This window comes from Gymnodraco acuticeps, unplaced genomic scaffold (genome assembly GCF_902827175.1).
Source record: "Gymnodraco acuticeps unplaced genomic scaffold, fGymAcu1.1, whole genome shotgun sequence".
In the NCBI taxonomy this organism is placed as follows: Eukaryota; Metazoa; Chordata; class Actinopteri; order Perciformes; family Bathydraconidae; genus Gymnodraco; species Gymnodraco acuticeps.
Genome location: NW_022991920.1, coordinates 733,318 through 754,016, shown reverse-complemented (window position 1 = coordinate 754,016; position 20,699 = coordinate 733,318). Strand labels below are relative to the sequence as shown.

Genomic DNA, 20,699 nt, shown 5'->3' with positions numbered 1-20,699 from the left:
TTGTCCATGCTTTTATCTTCAGTAGACTCGACTACTGCAATGGTGTCTTCACAGGTCTCACTAAAAAATCTATTAGAAAGCTGCAGCTAATTCAGAACGCTGCTGCTCGAGTCCTCACTAACACTAAGAAAGTGGATCACATCACTCCAGTTCTGAAGTCTTTACACTGGCTTCCTGTGTGTCAAAGAATAGATTTCAAAATACTGCTGCTGGTTTATAAAGCACTGAATGGTTTAGGCCCAAAATACATTTCTGACCTCCTGCTAAATTATGAACCATCCAGATCTCTCAGGTCTTCAGGGACTGGTCAGCTTTCTGTCCCCAGAGTCAGAACTAAACATGGTAAAGCAGCGTTCAGTTATTATGCTCCAAATATCTGGAACAAACTCCCAGAAACCTGCAGGTCCGCTACAACTCTGACTACTTTTAAATCCAGGCTGAAGACTTTTCTTTTTGTCGCTGCTTTTAATTGAACTATTCATATCTTAGACTGCACTGTAACTTTTATCCATGTATTTTTTTCTTTTAATGTTTATTTTATTAGCTTTTCTTTTAATGACTGATTTTAAATGCCATTTTCTTAATCTCTTTCATTTTTTGTAAAGCACTTTGAATTGCCTTGTGTTGAAAAGTGCTATATAAATAAACTTGCCTTGCCTTGCCTTGCCTTGCCTATATTTATTTCCACATGTATTCTTTTATATACTCCTGTATTTAGTCATGCATTTCTGTATTTATTTATCCAGCTTAGGCAAGACAAGTTTATTTATACAGCACTTTTCAACACAAGGCAATTCAAAGTGCTTTACAAAAATGAAAGACATTAAGAGCATAAAACACTTTAGAAACATTAAAAAGCAAAGATAATAAAACATGAATAACACAGGTTCATGAATAAAAGTTACAGTGCAGAGTGAGATGTGAATAGTTCAATTCAAAGCAGCTTCAGAAAGAAAGTCTTCAGCCTGGATTTAAAAGTAGTCAGAGTTGCAGCGGACCTGCAGGTTTCTGGGAGTTTGTTCCAGATATTTGACAATATCCCGAACCAGATTCTCACATTCCTCTACCCCTAGTCTTCCCGTGAAATGATAGTTATTTTGACAGTTTCCTAACCTTTTGATATTCCTTTCATCCTTCTCTTTCATCCATGTTGCATCCCCAGACAACACAGTTTCCTGTTCTACTGTTACCTGAACCCATCTTTGACCTTTGAACCTCTTTTCTTTTAAATTCCCAGAATTAGGATGTTCAAACAGCTTATGTCATGTTCCTTCTTCCATACCTAATAAGGTCCATCCTGTAAATGAAAAGTGACCTGGAGGATGCGGGCATCGATCCCGCTACTTCTCGCATGCTAAGCGAGCGCTCTACCATTTGAGCTAATCCCCCGAGATGCCTTGAAGTCAGTGACGTAACATCAAAAACACACATAAGGAGCCAACATACAGTAGTTTACATTGAGATCTTGGATTTATAATATAACACATGTACTCTAAAAAGTACAAGTTAAATGGTATATTGCTTGTATGTTTATTAAACTGTATCACATTGTGACCCCAGCACTAAACTGTTAGAAAAAGGACTAGTAACTCACGGTCTGCAGATAAATCCCTCAAAGATCGATCATCATTCCTATATTTATTTCCACATGTATTTAGTCTTTTATATATTTCTGTATTTATTCATACATGTATTTATCCAGCTTATGTCATGTTCCTTCTTCCATATGAGGTCTATCCTGTCAATTAAACTGGAAGTATGATCAATATGTGTGTTTTTGATGTTACATCACAGACTTCAAGGCATCTTGGGGGATTAGCTCAAATGGTAGAGCGCTCGCTTAGCATGCGAGAAGTAGCGGGATCGATGCCCGCATCCTCCAGATCACTTTTTGGTATAAATGAATAAATGATCGAACCAAAACAGAAACAAATAAACAAAACCGGAAATATATTAATAAACATAGGAGGAAACAGAATAATACAAATATGCTTTGATTAACTACATAAATAAAAGTTTATAAAACGAACATGTCAAATCAAGCAATCTGATTGGTTCTTAGCCGTGATATAATGAGCGGATATCACGGGTAGAATTGTAGTTACTTTCACAAGTCAGTATCCCTCCGCTTCTGACAAAAGCTACTACAGTTACAACTGTTACATTACGTCTGTTACGAAACTAACTAACTAACAAAGCTTTATTTTGCTTTCCCACCAGGGGTAGTTCCGGCTCAGGGCTACTTTTCCACATTTTTTCTGGCTCTCCAAAATCGAGGTTCTTACCGGGCCAACAACCGGGCTGAATATGCTAAACTAGTGACGCAAACACTCTCAACTGCTGATTGTTAAGAGAGAATCGCTGGCAAGGGGGCTACAAATACAACAAAATGAACATATTTGACTGTGATTTAATTGTAATACACGTATAAAAATGATGCAGAAGTAACAACATACTGATACCGGTTAGTAAAAACTATGAATTAATGCTTTGACAAGTCTGCAGACAGACGGCAGGCGAACAACCTTTTAAAATGCGTGTTTCCTGAATGGAGATTGGCTAAGCTAACGTTGTATATGCTCCGACCGTCCACACTCACAACAACGGCCTACAGACATAAATAAAGCAGCGACTGTATTCGCCATGACACAGGCAGTCTGTGGTTTGTACTTGTTTAACTTTTGTCTAGTTTCTGAACAGATATGAAGAGCTGTGAGCTCTGAGGGCTAATAGCTAACGGCTGATGTTGGTTTTGTGTTTAGCATTGAAGATTCATAATTGTATTTATCCAGCTTATGTCATGTTCCTTCTTCCATATATAATAACGTCTATCCTGTAAATTAAACTGGAAGTATGCTCCATATGTGTGTTTTTAATGTTACGTCACTGGTCTAGAGGCATCCAGGGGGATTAGCTCAAATGGTAGAGCGCTCGCTTAGCATGCGAGAAGTAGCGGGATCGATGCCCGCATCCTCCAGATCACTTTATAGTGTAAATAAATAAATGCTCGAACAAAAACAGAAACAAATTTTAAAAAAACGGTAATATATTAATAAATAAAGGAGGAAACTGAATAATACAAATATGCTTTGATTAACGGCATAAATAAATGTTTATAATACAAACAAAACACAGAGGACTACATTTCATGCATTTATATATATATTCTTGTATTTATTTGCTCCTATATTTATTTCCACATGTATTATTTTATATACTCCTGTTTTTAGTCATGTATTTCTGTATTTATTCATATATTTATTCATCCAGTTTAGGCAAGGCAAGTTTATTTATACAGCACTTTTCAACACAAGGCAATTCAAAGTGCTTTACAAAAATGAAAGACATTAAGAGCATAAAACACTTTAGAAACATTAAAAAGCAAAGATAATAAAACATGAATAACACAGGTTCATGAATAAAAGTTACAGTGCAGAGTGAGATGTGAATAGTTCAATTAAAAGCAGCTTCAGAAAGAAAGTCTTCAGCCTGGATTTAAAAGTAGTCAGAGTTGCAGCGGACCTGCAGGTTTCTGGGAGTTTGTTCCAGATATTTGACAATATCCCGAACCAGATTCTCACATTCCTCTACCCCTAGTCTTCCCGTGAAATGATAGTTATTTTGACAGTTTCCTAACCTTTTGATATTCCTTTCATCCTTCTCTTTCATCCATGCTGCATCCCCAGACAACACAGTTTCCTGTTCTACTGTTACCTGAACCCATCTTTGACCTTTGAACCTCTTTTCTTTTAAATTCCCAGAATTAGGATGTTCAAACAGCTTATGTCATGTTCCTTCTTCCATACCTAATAAGGTCTATCCTGTAAATGAAAAGTGATCTGGAGGATGCGGGCATCGATCCCGCTACTTCTCGCATGCTAAGCGAGCGCTCTACCATTTGAGCTAATCCCCCAAGATGCCTTGAAGTCAGTGACGTAACATCAAAAACACACATAAGGAGCCAACATACAGTAGTTTACATTGAGATCTTGGATTTATAATATAACACATGTACTCTAAAAAGTACAAGTTAAATGGTATATTGCTTGTATGTTTATTAAACTGTATCACATTGTGACCCCAGCACTAAACTGTTAGAAAAAGGACTAGTAACTCACGGTCTGCAGATAAATCCCTCAAAGATCGATCATCATTCCTATAGTTATTTCCACATGTATTTAGTCTTTTATATATTTCTGTATTTATTCATACATGTATTTATCCAGCTTATGTCATGTTCCTTCTTCCATATGTAGTAACGTCTATCCTGTAAATTAAACTGGAAGTATGATCAATAGGTGTGTTTTTCATGTTACGTCACTGCTCTAAAGGCATCTTGGGGGATTAGCTCAAATGGTAGAGCGCTCGCTTAGCATGCGAGAAGTAGCGGGATCGATGCCCGCATCCTCCAGATCACTTTATAGTATAAATATATAAATGCTCGAATCAAAACAGAAACAAATAAACAAAACCCGAAATATATTAATAAACATAGGAGGAAACAGAATAATACAAATATGCTTTGATTAAATGCATAAATAAAAGTTTATAAAACGAACATGTCAAATCAAGCAATCTGATTGGTTCTTAGCCGTCATATAATGAGCGGATATCACGGGTAGAATTGTAGTTACTTTCACAAGTCAGTATCCCTCCGCTTCTGACAAAAGCTACTACAGTTACAACTGTTACATTACGTCCGTTACGAAACTAACTAACTAACAAAGCTTTATTTTGCTTTTCCACCAGGGGTAGTTCCGGCTCAGGGCTACTTTTCCACATTTTTTCTGGCTCTCCAAAATCGAGGTTCTTACCGGGCCAACAACGGGGCTGAATATGCTAAACTAGTGACGTAAACACTCTCAACTGCTGATTGTTAAGAGAGAATCGCTGGCAAGGGGGCTACAAATACAACAAAATGAACATATTTGACCGTGATTTAATTGTAATACACGTATAAAAATGATGCAGAAGTAACAACATACTGATACCGGTTAGTAAAAACTATGAATTAATGCTTTGACAAGTCTGCAGACAGACGGCAGGCGAAAAACCTTTTAAAATGCGTGTTTCCTGAATGGAGATTGGCTAAGCTAACGTTGTATATGCTCCGACCGTCCACACTCACAACAACGGCCTACAGACATAAATAAAGCAGCGACTGTAGTCGCCATGACACAGGCAGTCTGTGGTTTGTACTTGTTTAACTTTTGTCTAGTTTCTGAACAGATATGAAGAGCTGTGAGCTCTGAGGGCTAACAGCTAACGGCTGATGTTGGTTTTGTGTTTAGCATTGAAGATTCATAATTGTATTTATCCAGCTTATGTCATGTTCCTTCTTCCATATCTAGTAACGTCTATCCTGTAAATTAAACTGGAAGTATGATCAATAGGTGTGTTTTTCATGTTACGTCACTGCTCTAAAGGCATCTTGGGGGATTAGCTCAAATGGTAGAGCGCTCGCTTAGCATGCGAGAAGTAGCGGGATCGATGCCCGCATCCTCCAGATCACTTTATAGTATAAATATATAAATGCTCGAATCAAAACAGAAACAAATAAACAAAACCCGAAATATATTAATAAACATAGGAGGAAACAGAATAATACAAATATGCTTTGATTAAATGCATAAATAAAAGTTTATAAAACGAACATGTCAAATCAAGCAATCTGATTGGTTCTTAGCCGTCATATAATGAGCGGATATCACGGGTAGAATTGTAGTTACTTTCACAAGTCAGTATCCCTCCGCTTCTGACAAAAGCTACTACAGTTACAACTGTTACATTACGTCTGTTACGAAACTAACTAACTAACAAAGCTTTATTTTGCTTTTCCACCAGGGGTAGTTCCGGCTCAGGGCTACTTTTCCACATTTTTTCTGGCTCTCCAAAATCGAGGTTCTTACCGGGCCAACAACGGGGCTGAATATGCTAAACTAGTGACGTAAACACTCTCAACTGCTGATTGTTAAGAGAGAATCGCTGGCAAGGGGGCTACAAATACAACAAAATGAACATATTTGACCGTGATTTAATTGTAATACACGTATAAAAATGATGCAGAAGTAACAACATACTGATCACCGGTTAGTAAAAACTATGAATTAATGCTTTGACAAGTCTGCAGACAGACGGCAGGCGAAAAACCTTTTAAAATGCGTGTTTCCTGAATGGAGATTGGCTAAGCTAACGTTGTATATGCTCCGACCGTCCACACTCACAACAACGGCCTACAGACATAAATAAAGCAGCGACTGTATTCGCCATGACACAGGCAGTCTGTGGTTTGTACTTGTTTAACTTTTGTCTAGTTTCTGAACAGATATGAAGAGCTGTGAGCTCTGAGGGCTAACAGCTAACGGCTGATGTTGGTTTTGTGTTTAGCATTGAAGATTCATAATTGTATTTATCCAGCTTATGTCATGTTCCTTCTTCCATATATAATAACGTCTATCCTGTAAATTAAACTGGAAGTATGCTCCATATGTGTGTTTTTAATGTTACGTCACTGGTCTAGAGGCATCCAGGGGGATTAGCTCAAATGGTAGAGCGCTCTCGCTTAGCATGCGAGAAGTAGCCGGGCTCGATGCCCGCATCCTCCAGATCACTTTATAGTGTAAATAAATAAATGCTCGAACAAAAACAGAAACAAATTTTTAAAAAACGGTAATATATTAATAAATAAAGGAGGAAACTAAATAATACAAATATGCTTTGATTAACGGCATAAATAAATGTTTATAATACAAATAAAACACAGAGGACTACATTTCATGCATTTATTTATATATTCTTGTATTTATTTGTTCCTATATTTATTTCCACATGTATTCTTTTATATACTCCTGTATTTAGTCATGCATTTCTGTATTTATTTATCCAGCTTAGGCAAGGCAAGTTTATTTATACAGCACTTTTCAACACAAGGCAATTCAAAGTGCTTTACAAAAATGAAAGACATTAAGAGCATAAAACACTTTAGAAACATTAAAAAGCAAAGATAATAAAACATGAATAACACAGGTTCATGAATACAAGTTACAGTGCAGAGTGAGATGTGAATAGTTCAATTAAAAGCAGCTTCAGAAAGAAAGTCTTCAGCCTGGATTTAAAAGTAGTCAGAGTTGCAGCGGACCTGCAGGTTTCTGGGAGTTTGTTCCAGATATTTGACAATATCCGAACCAGATTCTCACATTCCTCTACCCCTAGTCTTCCCGTGAAATGAGAGTTATTTTGACAGTTTCCTAACCTTTTGATATTCCTTTCATCCTTCTCTTTCATCCATGTTGCATCCCCAGACAACACAGTTTCCTGTTTTACTGTTCCCTGAACCCATCTTTGACCTTTGAACCTCTTTTATTTTCAATTCCCAGAATTAGGATGTTCAAACAGCTTATGTCATGTTCCTTCTTCCATACCTAATAAGGTCTATCCTGTAAATGAAAAGTGATCTGGAGGATGCGGGCATCGATCCCGCTACTTCTCGCATGCTAAGCGAGCGCTCTACCATTTGAGCTAATCCCCCAAGATGCCTTGAAAGTCAGTGACGTAACATCAAAAACACACATAAGGAGCCAACATACAGTAGTTTACATTGAGATCTTGGATTTATAATATAACACATGTACTCTAACAAGTACAAGTTAAATGGTATATTGCTTGTATGTTTATTAAACTGTATCACATTGTGACCCCAGCACTAAACTGTTAGAAAAAGGACTAGTAACTCACGGTCTGCAGATAAATCCCTCAAAGATCGATCATCATTCCTATATTTATTTCCACATGTATTTCTTCTTTTATATATTTCTGTATTTATTCATACATGTATTTATCCAGCTTATGTCATGTTCCTTCTTCCATATCTAGTAACGTCTATCCTGTAAATTAAACTGGAAGTATGATCAATATGTGTGTTTTTCAAGTTACGTCACTGCTCTAAAGGCATCTTGGGGGATTAGCTCAAATGGTAGAGCGCTCGCTTAGCATGCGAGAAGTAGAGGGATCGATGCCCGCATCCTCCAGATCACTTTATAGTATAAATATATAAATGCTCGAATCAAAACAGAAACAAATAAACAAAACCCGAAATATATTAATAAACATAGGAGGAAACAGAATAATACAAATATGCTTTGATTAACTGCATAAATAAAAGTTTATAAAACGAACATGTCAAATCAAGCAATCTGATTGGTTCTTAGCCGTGATATAATGAGCGTATATCACGGGTAGAATTGTAGTTACTTTCACAAGTCAGTATCCCTCCGCTTCTGACAAAAGCTACTACAGTTACAACTGTTACATTACGTCCGTTACGAAACTAACTAACTAACAAAGCTTTATTTTGCTTTTCCACCAGGGGTAGTTCCGGCTCAGGGCTACTTTTCCACATTTTTTCTGGCTCTCCAAAATCGAGGTTCTTACCGGGCCAACAACCGGGCTGAATATGCTAAACTAGTGACGCAAACACTCTCAACTGCTGATTGTTAAGAGAGAATCGCTGGCAAGGGGGCTACAAATACAACAAAATGAACATATTTGACCGTGATTTAATTGTAATACACGTATAAAAATGATGCAGAAGTAACAACATACTGATACCGGTTAGTAAAAACTATGAATTAATGCTTTGACAAGTCTGCAGACAGACGGCAGGCGAAAAACCTTTTAAAATGCGTGTTTCCTGAATGGAGATTGGCTAAGCTAACGTTGTATATGCTCCGACCGTCCACACTCACAACAACGGCCTACAGACATAAATAAAGCAGCGACTGTATTCGCCATGACACAGGCAGTCTGTGGTTTGTACTTGTTTAACTTTGTCTAGTTTCTGAACAGATATGAAGAGCTGTGAGCTCTGAGGGCTAACAGCTAACGGCTGATGTTGGTTTTGTGTTTAGCATTGAAGATTCATAATTGTATTTATCCAGCTTATGTCATGTTCCTTCTTCCATATATAATAACGTCTATCCTGTAAATTAAACTGGAAGTATGCTCCATATGTGTGTTTTTAATGTTACGTCACTGGTCTAGAGGCATCCAGGGGGATTAGCTCAAATGGTAGAGCGCTCGCTTAGCATGCGAGAAGTAGCGGGATCGATGCCCGCATCCTCCAGATCACTTTATAGTGTAAATAAATAAATGCTCGAACAAAAACAGAAACAAATTTTTAAAAAACGGTAATATATTAATAAATAAAGGAGGAAACTAAATAATACAAATATGCTTTGATTAACGGCATAAATAAATGTTTATAATACAAATAAAACACAGAGGACTACATTTCATGCATTTATTTATATATTCTTGTATTTATTTGTTCCTATATTTATTTCCACATGTATTCTTTTATATACTCCTGTATTTAGTCATGCATTTCTGTATTTATTTATCCAGCTTAGGCAAGGCAAGTTTATTTATACAGCACTTTTCAACACAAGGCAATTCAAAGTGCTTTACAAAAATGAAAGACATTAAGAGCATAAAACACTTTAGAAACATTAAAAAGCAAAGATAATAAACATGAATAACACAGGTTCATGAATAAAAGTTACAGTGCAGAGTGAGATGTGAATAGTTCAATTAAAAGCAGCTTCAGAAAGAAAGTCTTCAGCCTGGATTTAAAAGTAGTCAGAGTTGCAGCGGACCTGCAGGTTTCTGGGAGTTTGTTCCAGATATTTGACAATATCCCGAACCAGATTCTGACATGCCTCTACCCCTAGTCTTCCCGTGAAATGAGAGTTATTTTGACAGTTTCCTAACCTTTTGATATTCCTTTCATCCTTCTCTTTCATCCATGTTGCATCCCCAGACAACACAGTTTCCTGTTTTACTGTTCCCTGAACCCATCTTTGACCTTTGAACCTCTTTTATTTTCAATTCCCAGAATTAGGATGTTCAAACAGCTTATGTCATGTTCCTTCTTCCATACCTAATAAGGTCTATCCTGTAAATGAAAAGTGATCTGGAGGATGCGGGCATCGATCCCGCTACTTCTCGCATGCTAAGCGAGCGCCTCTACCATTTGAGCTAATCCCCCAAGATGCCTTGAAAGTCAGTGACGTAACATCAAAAACACACATAAGGAGCCAACATACAGTAGTTTACATTGAGATCTTGGATTTATAATATAACACATGTACTCTAACAAGTACAAGTTAAATGGTATATTGCTTGTATGTTTATTAAACTGTATCACATTGTGACCCCAGCACTAAACTGTTAGAAAAAGGACTAGTAACTCACGGTCTGCAGATAAATCCCTCAAAGATCGATCATCATTCCTATATTTATTTCCACATGTATTTCTTCTTTTATATATTTCTGTATTTATTCATACATGTATTTATCCAGCTTATGTCATGTTCCTTCTTCCATATCTAGTAACGTCTATCCTGTAAATTAAACTGGAAGTATGATCAATATGTGTGTTTTTCAAGTTACGTCACTGCTCTAAAGGCATCTTGGGGGATTAGCTCAAATGGTAGAGCGCTCGCTTAGCATGCGAGAAGTAGCGGGATCGATGCCCGCATCCTCCAGATCACTTTATAGTATAAATATATAAATGCTCGAACCAAAACAGAAACAATGAACAAAACCCGAAATATATTAATAAACATAGGAGGAAACAGAATAATACAAATATGCCTTGATTAACTGCATAAATAAAAGTTTATAAAACGAACAAGTCAAATCAAGCAATCTGATTGGTTCTTAGCCGTCATATAATGAGCGGATATCACGGGTAGAATTGTAGTTACTTTTCACAAGTCAGTATCCCTCCGCGTCTAACAAAAGCTACTACAGTTACAACTGTTACATTACGTCTGTTACGAAACTAACTAACTAACAAAGCTTTTTTTTGCTTTTCCACCAGGGGTAGTTCCGGCTCAAAGCTACTTTTCCACATTTTTTCTGGCTCTCCAAAATCGAGGTTCTTACCGGGCCAACAACCGGGCTGAATATGCTAAACTAGTGACGTAAACACTCTCAACTGCTGATTGGTCAGAGAGAATCGCTGGCAAGGGGGCTACAAATACAACAAGATGAACATATTTGACCGTGATTTAATTGTAATACACGTTTCAAAAATGATACCGAAGTAACAACATACTGATACCGGTTAGTAAAAACCATGAATTAATGCTTTGACAAGTCTGCAGACAGACGGCAGGCGAAAAACCTTTTAAAATGCGTGTTTTCTAAATGGAGCTTGGCTAAGCTAACGTTGTATATGCTCCGACCGTCCACACTCACAAACAACGGCCTACAGACATAAATAAAGCAGCGACTGTATTCGCCATGACACAGGCAGTCTGTGGTTTGTACTTGTTTAACTTTTGTCTAGTTTCTGAACAGATATGAGGAGCTGTGAGCCTTAATGCACGGGCTGACCTGGGCTGAATCCCAGGGGCCTACGGAGATCAGGGGCCTATCATGAGCCAATAACAAAGTTTAAAACAATTTTTTATTTCGGATGTTTTTAAAAAACATTTAAATAAACAAAGAGTGCGCTTTCAGAATATGAAACTTTTATTTCCAAAATCACAAGATAAATACATTTTTGAAGCTTGTAAAGGGAAGATGACAGCTCTCACTCGCCACTCACTCCCCCTCCCTCCGGCTGAAGTTATGAATGTAAGGCGTATAGTAATCATAGATAACACGGCAGGGTCCGTTACAGTTTGTTTTCATCTGGTTTCAAATAAACAAAGTCTTGGCTTTCAGAGTATTAAACTTGTTTCGGCAAATTCAGAAGATAAATACAACGTTGAAGCTTGTAACGGCATAATTACAAGCAGAGAACGGAGTAACTTGACGTCACAGCAGGCATAACAACAGCCGGTGTTTCTCGTGAGGGTTTTCCCCGGGAAACAAACAGAATACACACAAACGCAAAAATACACACACACACACGTATACACACACACACTCGCGAGCTTCCCCCAGACCAGTAATCCAAACGAAAATATCTTCTCTCCGTAGTATTTTGATCATTTGCTCCGCTAATCAATCAGATCGATGGATTCCAGAGATTTTTCTCAAAAATGATGACTCCGAAACAGTCAGTACCACTTAACAGCCAATCAGAATGAGAATATGTTTCACATGTGATTTATTCAAATTGCGAGTGATTGAGTGACAGATGAAGGTTGTTTAGGAGAAAAAGTTTGAGAAGAAAAAGTTTGAGAGTGGCGCTCGGGAAAGGAAATTGTTGAGGGAAAAGGAGTTTCGAGACAAGTAACTATTACAAAAAAAGCCGAAGTTTACAGGTTATTTTAAACCTGTAGGCCAGGATGAGGAGGAAGGACAGATGAGTTCTGTACCGAGCAGTAGCGGTGCCGGCCGCGGGACCTCGGAGCCAAGTAGGCATACGTCTGGTTCTGATAGCGATGGAGTAGCGGGAGAGGAAAAACAGACAGGAGGGATGTTGGAGGAGATGGAGAGGATGACGAGGACTTGCTACGTGGAGGGGAGCCAACGGCAACCGGACAAATACACGAGGGAGGCCCGATACGTCACTCATCTGGAGGAGAGGACCAGGCGCGCGTAGAGCAGAGTGGAGAAGTGCGATCACAGAGCCTGCCGAGGCTATAAATGACTTTGATTTGTTGTTTAAATAGGGGGCCTACAAAACCTATCAGCCCCAGGGCCTGATGGCAGGTTACGGCGGGCCTGGCTGTGAGCTCTGAGGGCTAACAGCTAACGGCTGATGTTGGTTTTGTGTTTAGCATTGAAGATTTATAATTGTATTTATCCAGCTTATGTCATGGTCCTTCTTCCATATCTAATAAGATCTATCCTGTAAATTAAACTGGAAGTATGCTCCATATGTGTGTTTTTAATGTTCCATTACTAGTCTAAAGGCATCCAGGGGGATTAGCTCAAATGGTAGAGCGCTCGCTTAGCATGCGAGAAGTAGCGGGATCGATGCCCGCATCCTCCAGATCACTTTATAGTGTAAATAAATAAATGCTCGAACAAAAACAGAAACACATTTTTAAAAAACGGTAATATATTAATAAATAAAGGAGGAAACTGAATAATACAAATATGCTTTGATTAACGGCATAAATAAATGTTTATAATACAAATAAAACACAGAGGACTACATTTCATGCATTTATTTATATATTCTTGTATTTATTTGCTCCTAGAGCCAAGTCAGAACGTATAAAAGTTAGCACTGAGCTACAGTGTGCAATGTTCAAAACAACAGATAAAGCCAGAAATCTAGGTGTAGTCATGGACTCTGACCTGAGTTTCAACAGTCACATTAAAACTGTTACTAAATCAGCCTACTATCACCTAAAGAATATATCTAGGATTAAAAGACTAATGTCACAGCAGGATTTGGAAAAACTTGTCCATGCTTTTATCTTCAGTAGACTCGACTACTGCAATGGTGTCTTCACAGGTCTCACTAAAAAAATCTATTAGAAAGCTGCAGCTGATTCAGAACGCTGCTGCTCGAGTCCTCACTAACACTAAGAAAGTGGATCACATCACTCCAGTTCTGAAGTCTTTACACTGGCTTCCTGTGTGTCAAAGAATATATTTCAAAATACTGCTGCTGGTTTATAAAGCACTGAATGGTTTAGGCCCAAAATACATTTCTGACCTCCTGCTAAATTATGAACCATCCAGATCTCTCAGGTCTTCAGGGACTGGTCAGCTTTCTGTCCCCAGAGTCAGAACTAAACATGGTAAAGCAGCGTTCAGTTATTATGCTCCAAATATCTGGAACAAACTCCCAGAAACCTGCAGGTCCGCTACAACTCTGACTACTTTTAAATCCAGGCTGAAGACTTTTCTTTTTGTCGCTGCTTTTAATTGAACTATTCATATCTTAGACTGCACTGTAACTTTTATCCATGTATTTTTTCTTTTAATGTTTAATTGACTGCCATGTATTTTTTTCTTTTAATGTTTATTTTATTAGCTTTTCTTTTTAATGACTGATTTTAAATGCCATTTTCTTAATCTCTTTCATTTTTTGTAAAGCACTTTGAATTGCCTTGTGTTGAAAAGTGCTATATAAATAAACTTGCCTTGCCTTGCCTTGCCTATATTTATTTCCACATGTATTCTTTTATATACTCCTGTATTTAGTCATGCATTTCTGTATTTATTTATCCAGCTTAGGCAAGACAAGTTTATTTATACAGCACTTTTCAACACAAGGCAATTCAAGTGCTTTACAAAATGAAAGACATTAAGAGCATAAAAACACTTTAGAAACATTAAAAAGCAAAGATAATAAAACATGAATAACACAGGTTCATGAATAAAAGTTACAGTGCAGAGTGAGATGTGAATAGTTCAATTCAAAGCAGCTTCAGAAAGAAAGTCTTCAGCCTGGATTTAAAAGTAGTCAGAGTTGCAGCAGACCTGCAGGTTTCTGGGAGTTTGTTCCAGATATTTGACAATATCCCGAACCAGATTCTCACATTCCTCTACCCCTAGTCTTCCCGTGAAATGAGAGTTATTTTGACAGTTTCCTAACCTTTTGATATTCCTTTCATCCTTCTCTTTCATCCATGTTGCATCCCCAGACAACACAGTTTCCTGTTCTACTGTTACCTGAACCCATCTTTGACCTTTGAACCTCTTTTCTTTTAAATTCCCAGAATTAGGATGTTCAAACAGCTTATGTCATGTTCCTTCTTCCATCCCTAATAAGGTCCATCCTGTAAATGAAAAGTGATCTGGAGGATGCGGGCATCGATCCCGCTACTTCTCGCATGCTAAGCGAGCGCTCTACCATTTGAGCTAATCCCCCAAGATGCCTTGAAGTCAGTGACGTAACATCAAAAACACACATAAGGAGCCAACATACAGTAGTTTACATTGAGATCTTGGATTTATAATATAACACATGTACTCTAACAAGTACAAGTTAAATGGTATATTGCTTGTATGTTTATTAAACTGTATCACATTGTGACCCCAGCACTAAACTGTTAGAAAAAGGACTAGTAACTCACGGTCTGCAGATAAATCCCTCAAAGATCGATCATCATTCCTATATTTATTTCCACATGTATTTCTTCTTTTATATATTTCTGTATTTATTCATGCATGTATTTATCCAGCTTATGTCATGTTCCTTCTTCCATATCTAGTAACGTCTATCCTGTCAATTAAACCGGAAGTATGCACAATATGTGTGTTTTTCATGTTACGTCACTGCTCTAAAGGCATCTTGGGGGATTAGCTCAAATGGTAGAGCGCTCGCTTAGCATGCGAGAAGTAGCGGGATCGATGCCCGCATCCTCCAGATCACTTTATAGTATAAATATATAAATGCTCGAACCAAAACAGAAACAATGAACAAAACCCGAAATATATTAATAAACATAGGAGGAAACAGAATAATACAAATATGCCTTGATTAACTGCATAAATAAAAGTTTATAAAATGAACAAGTCAAATCAAGCAATCTGATTGGTTCTTAGCCGTCATATTGCACATCTTCCGGCGCAAACTGAAAACTCATCTCTTTCGACTCCACTTCGAGCGCTAGAACGATTAACGAAGCACTTTTATACCAATAAAGGACTGGATTACCTAAAACCAGTTGAGTAGCACTTGAAATGTTTGGCTCTATGAAACCTGATATACTTATATGATTCTGTTTTCTTCAAGGTTGTGTCTTCCTGGTCGAATGTACTTATTGTAAGTCGCTTTGGACAAAAGCGTCAGCTAAATGCAATGTAATGTAATGTAATGTAATATAATGAGCGGATATCACGGGTAGAATTGTAGTTACTTTTCACAAGTCAGTATCCCTCCGCGTCTGACAAAAGCTACAACCGTTACAACTGTTACATTACGTCTGTTACGAAACTAACTAACTAACAAAGCTTTTTTTTGCTTTTCCACCAGGGGTAGTTCCGGCTCAAAGCTACTTTTCCACATTTTTTCTGGCTCTCCAAAATCGAGGTTCTTACCGGGCCAACAACCGGGCTGAATATGCTAAACTAGTGACGTAAACACTCTCAACTGCTGATTGGTCAGAGAGAATCGCTGGCAAGGGGGCTAAAAAATACAACAAGATGAACATATTTGACCGTGATTTAATTGTAATACACGTTTCAAAATGATGCCGAAGTAACAACATACTGATAGTAAAAACCATGAATTAATGCTTTGACAAGTCTGCAGACAGACGGCAGGCGAAAAACCTTTTAAAATGCGTGTTTCCTGAATGGAGATCGGCTAAGCTAACGTTGTATATGCTCCGTCCACACTCACAGCAACGGCCTACAGACATAAATAAAGCAGCGACTGTATTCGCCATGACACAGGCAGTCTGTGGTTTGTACTTGTTTAACTTTTGTCTAGTTTCTGAACAGATATGAGGAGCTGTGAGCCTTAATGCACGGGCTGACCTGGGCTGAATCCCAGGGGCCTACGGAGATCAGGGGCCTATCATGAGCCAATAAAAAAGTTTTTAAAAAAGTTTTTAAAAAACATTTAAATAAACAAAGTGTTGGCTTTCAGAATATGAAACTTTTAATTCCAAAATCACACGATAAATACATTTTTGAAGCTTGTAAAGGGAAGATGACAGCTCTCACTCGCCACTCACTCCCCCTCCCTCCGGCTGAAGTTATGAATGTAAGCGTAGAGTAATCATAGATAACACGGCAGGGTCCGTTACAGTTTGTTTTCATCTGGTTTCAAATAAACCAAGTCTTGGCTTTCAGAATATTAAACTTGTTTCGGATTCAGATGATAAATACAACGTTGAAGCTTGTAACGCCATAATTACAAGCGGAGAACGGAGTAACTTGACGTCACAGCAGGCATAACAACAGCCGGTGTTTCTCGTGAGGGTTTTCCCCGGGAAACAAACAGAATACACACAAACGCAAAAATACACACACACACGTATACACACACACACACACACACACACACACACACACCACACACACACACACACACACACACACACACACACACACACACACACACACACACACACACACACTCGCGAGCTTCCCCCAGACCAGTAATCCAAACGAAAATATCTTCCCTCCGTAGTATTTTGATCATTTGCTCCGCTAATCAATCAGATCGATGGATTCCAGAGATGACTCCGAAACAGTCAGTGGGCACCACTTAACAGCCAATCAGAATGAGAATATGTTTCACATGTGATTTATTCAAATTGCGAGTGATTGAGTGACAGATGAAGGTTGTTTAGGAGAAATAGTTTGAGAAGAAAAAGTTTGAGAGTGGCGCTCGGGAAAGGAAATTGTTGAGGGAAAAGGAGTTTCGAGACAAGTAGCTATTACAAAAAATGCCGAAGTTTACAGATTATTTTAAACCTGTAGGCCAGGATGAGGAGGCAGGACAGATGAGTTCTGTACCGAGCAGTAGCGGTGCCGGCCGCGGGGCCTCGGAGCAGAGTAGGCATACGTCTGGTTCTGATAGCGATGGAGTAGCGGGAGAGGAAAAACAGACAGGAGGGATGTTGGAGGAGATGGAGAGGACGACGAGGACTTGCTACGTGGAGGGGAGCCAACGGCAACCGGACAAATACACGAGGGAGGCCCGATACGTCACTCATCTGGAGGAGAGGACCAGGCGCGCGTAGAGCAGAGTGGAGAAGTGCGATCACAGAGCCTGCCGAGGCTATAAATGACTTTGATTTGTTGTTTAAATAGGGGGCCTACAAAACCTATCAGCCCCAGGGCCTGATGGCAGGTTACGGCGGGCCTGGCTGTGAGCTCTGAGGGCTAACAGCTAACGGCTGATGTTGGTTTTGTGTTTAGCATTGAAGATTCATAATTGTATTTATCCAGCTTATGTCATGTTCCTTCTTCCATATCTAGTAACGTCTATCCTGTAAATTAAACTGGAAGTATGCTCCATATGTGTGTTTTTAATCTTACGTCACTGACTTAAAGGCATCAGGGGGATTAGCTCAAATGGTAGAGCGCTCGCTTAGCATGCGAGAAGTAGCGGGATCGATGCCCGCATCCTCCAGATCACTTTATAGTGTAAATAAATAAATGCTCGAACAAAAACAGAAACACATTTTTAAAAAACGGTAATATATTAATAAATAAAGGAGGAAACTAAATAATACAAATATGCTTTGATTAACTGCATAAATAAATGTTTATAATACAAATAAAACACAGAGGACTACATTTCATGCATTTATTTATATATTCTTGTATTTATTTGCTCCTATATTTATTTCCACTTGTATTCTTTTATATACTCCTGTATTTAGTCATGCATTTCTGTATTTATTCATACATTTATTCATCCAGTTTAGGCAAGGCAAGTTTATTTATACTTTTCAACACAAGGCAATTCAAAGTGCTTTACAAAAATGAAAGACATTAAGAGCATAAAACACTTTAGAAACATTAAAAAGCAAAGATAATAAAACATGAATAACACAGGTTCATGAATAAAAGTTACAGTGCAGAGTGAGATGTGAATAGTTCAATTAAAAGCAGCTTCAGAAAGAAAGTCTTCAGCCTGGATTTAAAAGTAGTCAGAGTTGCAGCGGACCTGCAGGTTTCTGGGAGTTTGTTCCAGATATTTGACAATATCCGAACCAGATTCTCACATTCCTCTACCCCTAGTCTTCCCGTGAAATGAGAGTTATTTTGACAGTTTCCTAACCTTTTGATATTCCTTTCATCCTTCTCTTTCATCCATGCTGCATCCCCAGACAACACAGTTTCCTGTTCTACTGTTACCTGAACCCATCTTTGACCTTTGAACCTCTTTTATTTTCAATTCCCAGAATTAGGATATTTAAATGAATGTCATGTTCCTTCTTCCATACCTAATAAGGTATATCCTGTAAATGAAAACGCGATCTGGAGGATGCGGTCATCGATCCCGCTACTTCTCGCATGCTAAGCGAGCGCTCTACCATTTGAGCTAATCCCCCAAGATGCCTTCAGAGCAGTGACGTAACTTCAAAAACACACATAGGCCTATGGAGAGTACTTCCAGTTTATTCATACATGTATTTATCCAGCTTATGTCATGTTCCTTCTTTCATATCTAATGAGGTCTATCCTGTAAATGAAACACATGAATAAATACGGGAATATATAAAATAATAAATACATGTGGAAATATATATAGGAATAAATAAATACAAGAATATATAAATAAATGTAAGAAATGTATTCATTTGTGTTTTATTTGTATTATAAACTTTGATTTCTTTAAAAAAAAAAAAATATTTATGCAGTTAAACAAAGTATATTGGTATTATTTAGTTTACTCCTATATTATTTGTCTAAGTAGCCTACATGTTTTCATCCAACTGCACCTTATATTCTACTTCATACTGTTTACGTTTTTACTGCCTTATTGTTCTTGTATTTGTATGGTAATGTTGTATTGTTTTGTAAGCGTACTGTTCAATGTATCATAGGTCCAATTCATAGTCACTTTATATATTAAAAATGTTAGCTTGTATTGTCAAAATTATATACTTACACTTTCTGTTATGTGTGATTGCACCATCAGGAATGCTTGGAATTTTTGCTGTACTTTGTGTAGTGACAACAAAGGAATCTATCTATTTATATATTTCGGGTTTTGTTCATTTGTTTCTGTATTTGTTCGATCATTTATCCATTTATTCTATTGACTGAAGAAAAAGTGGTCTGGAGGATGCGGGCATCGATCCCGCTACTTCTCGCATGCTAAGCGAGCGCTCTACCATTTGAGCTAATCCCCCACGATGCACTTGTGAAACTGACGTTAGATTTTATAGATAACACATAGACTTTGAAGTCTGGTGGGTTAGTGTTTAAAGAAGGGGAAAGCCTCTTTGCGTTTGGATTAGAGCAGATCCACCACAATGACTTTTTCACTCATTCACTGTTAGCAATACATCAGCGTTTCAGACTCTCCTATCTGAGTCTTAGATGGGTTGATAGTGCCCCCTACAGGAGAGAGGAAATAATAGCTGCAGTAATTGTATTTCCTGCAGGTAAACAGTATTTTATGTAACTGCTGTTTGTGTTAGCAATGCATCATTTAAACCTCTAAGATGTTAGATTGTGTTGGCTATATGAATGTATTTGTTGAATACTTGGAAGAGCAAATAAGTGCAAACACAGAATATGTGTGCATATGCCTGCTGACAGCAAAGATACGTCTGTAGGTCTACATATATATATATATATATATATATATATATATATATATATAAAATAATGTATTATATTACATTATTGCCTCTGAATTGGATTATTATCGGATAGGATAATAACTTAGTAATTAACTACGTCTGAAAGCAGAAGTCCAGGGCAAATAATTGCAAGTCTCTTCAGTGCGCATGTCACAAAACGAGATGCATTGTGGGACATGGAGTTTATGGGCCACCTGCTTCTGTAAACATGTAACCGTATAATAAATGTATTATATCCTTTGCAAGCTCTTGCGGGGTCACATAAAATGAAGTCGCGGGCCGGATTTGGCCCCCGGGCCTTGAGTTTGACACCCCTGCGTCTTAACAATGAGAGCTTTAACATCTCAGTGCTGCTGGTCTTATTTAACAAGAATAATCTTTACTGAAAGTCTGTTTACTTGCTTTTAACTGAAGTCATTGATTTATACAGATGTGTTTAAAGTGGTTCAATAGAAATGCACTTTTTATTTATTTACTGTGACTGCGGTCCAAAGGTTGAGAAAG

General features: G+C 37.9%; 14 non-coding genes across 14 annotated transcripts; 9 read left to right on the top strand and 5 right to left on the bottom strand.

Annotated features, from left to right (window-relative positions):
* Window positions 1-1,316: 1,316 nt before the first annotated feature.
* Window positions 1,317-1,389, bottom strand: trnaa-agc. Its single transcript has one exon. It is a non-coding gene; the product is annotated as a tRNA-Ala (tRNA).
* A 420-nt stretch (window positions 1,390-1,809) lies between these two features.
* trnaa-agc lies at window positions 1,810-1,882 on the top strand. Its single transcript has one exon. It is a non-coding gene; the product is annotated as a tRNA-Ala (tRNA).
* A 1,022-nt stretch (window positions 1,883-2,904) lies between these two features.
* Window positions 2,905-2,977, top strand: trnaa-agc. Its single transcript has one exon. It is a non-coding gene; the product is annotated as a tRNA-Ala (tRNA).
* Window positions 2,978-3,840: 863 nt separating this feature from the next.
* On the bottom strand, window positions 3,841-3,913 carry trnaa-agc. The gene has a single exon. It is a non-coding gene; the product is annotated as a tRNA-Ala (tRNA).
* A 425-nt stretch (window positions 3,914-4,338) lies between these two features.
* trnaa-agc lies at window positions 4,339-4,411 on the top strand. Its single transcript has one exon. It is a non-coding gene; the product is annotated as a tRNA-Ala (tRNA).
* Window positions 4,412-5,433: 1,022 nt separating this feature from the next.
* On the top strand, window positions 5,434-5,506 carry trnaa-agc. Its single transcript has one exon. It is a non-coding gene; the product is annotated as a tRNA-Ala (tRNA).
* A 1,949-nt stretch (window positions 5,507-7,455) lies between these two features.
* On the bottom strand, window positions 7,456-7,528 carry trnaa-agc. The gene has a single exon. It is a non-coding gene; the product is annotated as a tRNA-Ala (tRNA).
* Window positions 7,529-9,048: 1,520 nt separating this feature from the next.
* Window positions 9,049-9,121, top strand: trnaa-agc. Its single transcript has one exon. It is a non-coding gene; the product is annotated as a tRNA-Ala (tRNA).
* Window positions 9,122-10,471: 1,350 nt separating this feature from the next.
* On the top strand, window positions 10,472-10,544 carry trnaa-agc. Its single transcript has one exon. It is a non-coding gene; the product is annotated as a tRNA-Ala (tRNA).
* A 2,335-nt stretch (window positions 10,545-12,879) lies between these two features.
* On the top strand, window positions 12,880-12,952 carry trnaa-agc. The gene has a single exon. It is a non-coding gene; the product is annotated as a tRNA-Ala (tRNA).
* A 1,763-nt stretch (window positions 12,953-14,715) lies between these two features.
* trnaa-agc lies at window positions 14,716-14,788 on the bottom strand. Its single transcript has one exon. It is a non-coding gene; the product is annotated as a tRNA-Ala (tRNA).
* A 425-nt stretch (window positions 14,789-15,213) lies between these two features.
* Window positions 15,214-15,286, top strand: trnaa-agc. Its single transcript has one exon. It is a non-coding gene; the product is annotated as a tRNA-Ala (tRNA).
* Window positions 15,287-17,934: 2,648 nt separating this feature from the next.
* trnaa-agc lies at window positions 17,935-18,007 on the top strand. The gene has a single exon. It is a non-coding gene; the product is annotated as a tRNA-Ala (tRNA).
* Window positions 18,008-19,666: 1,659 nt separating this feature from the next.
* On the bottom strand, window positions 19,667-19,739 carry trnaa-agc. Its single transcript has one exon. It is a non-coding gene; the product is annotated as a tRNA-Ala (tRNA).
* Window positions 19,740-20,699: the final 960 nt, after the last annotated feature.